The sequence below is a fragment of the Penaeus monodon genome, chromosome 24 (genome assembly GCF_015228065.2).
Source record: "Penaeus monodon isolate SGIC_2016 chromosome 24, NSTDA_Pmon_1, whole genome shotgun sequence".
NCBI lineage: Eukaryota > Metazoa > Arthropoda > Malacostraca > Decapoda > Penaeidae > Penaeus > Penaeus monodon.
Genome location: NC_051409.1, coordinates 26266634 through 26267762, shown reverse-complemented (window position 1 = coordinate 26267762; position 1129 = coordinate 26266634).

Here is a 1129-nt window from a genome sequence, read left to right as displayed (position 1 = left end):
GGCAGAGAGTGGGTAGCCCCGCCGCCCTCTACCTTGACGCTTTTACCCTTTTTTTAGCGTCACCTCCCATAGCGACCCGCCAGGAAAACGCAGCAATAAATTCATAGCTAGGTCTCCCTTTGCCCGACAGAATTTCTTTTTAAAACTGGGTATTCACTCACAACAATTACATATCTACTGATCCACAGATGTTTAAAATCTATAGAAGCGAACAGCAAAATGTAACATTCCATTTAAACCTTTACTAGTTACGAAACTAACGTTGCCAGTATAGAGGATGGTTTCCGACTACGCATTGGCGCGGCAGCATGGGTCAACACGTGACTTAAGATAGATATGTAAGTACTTGATACTACTCATGTTTGTAAGTTCATTGCGGATGGTTTTAGTATTAAACTGATGCGGAATTCTTTAAGCTTTTCGGAAAATGGGTATGTATTGAAACGGGAAATATTATCAATATAATATATAGGCCTGAGCACTTACTAATTCATTAACACAGGTATACTATACGCCAGAACACTAATGCACTTACCACACATTGATGTAAAGAAAACACAAGAAAGAAAATTATTATTAACAGCACTTAACAGCATTTAAACACAAACGCGTAACTACTGACCAGTGTAAATAGCAACTGTCATTGTGAAATAAAATTATCACACATCGTCACCCACCTTTTCGTATTAGTGCCGCAGAAGTTTATTACACGCAGCCTGTTAAGCATAACCACTTGTCTCGCGTATTATCACACCCAAGGAGACACTGCCATGGCACTGATTCCTCTGTTCTGTGGGGCGACGTTCCAGCCAGGGTCCGGCGATGTTGCTTCTCGCACTCTCTCTTTCTCCTGCGATGCCGGTTACCATTTTATTTTTAAAGGGTTGCCTTCCTTTACCTTTTGGTATCCATTCCGTTACCTATTTCTGAGTGGAATTTTTTTCTTTTTTTTTGAGTGGGATGATATTGAAATTCCTTCCCAAAATAGCTTTTGGAAAGATGAATAGGAAGAGATCAAGCTTTGCCGCAAAACGGGAATGTTAATCTATGACGGAGAAGAAAAATCAATCAAGGAATATCCAGAGGTCGTGTTCAAGATGATGAACAGATGAACAGACAATTGGATGAA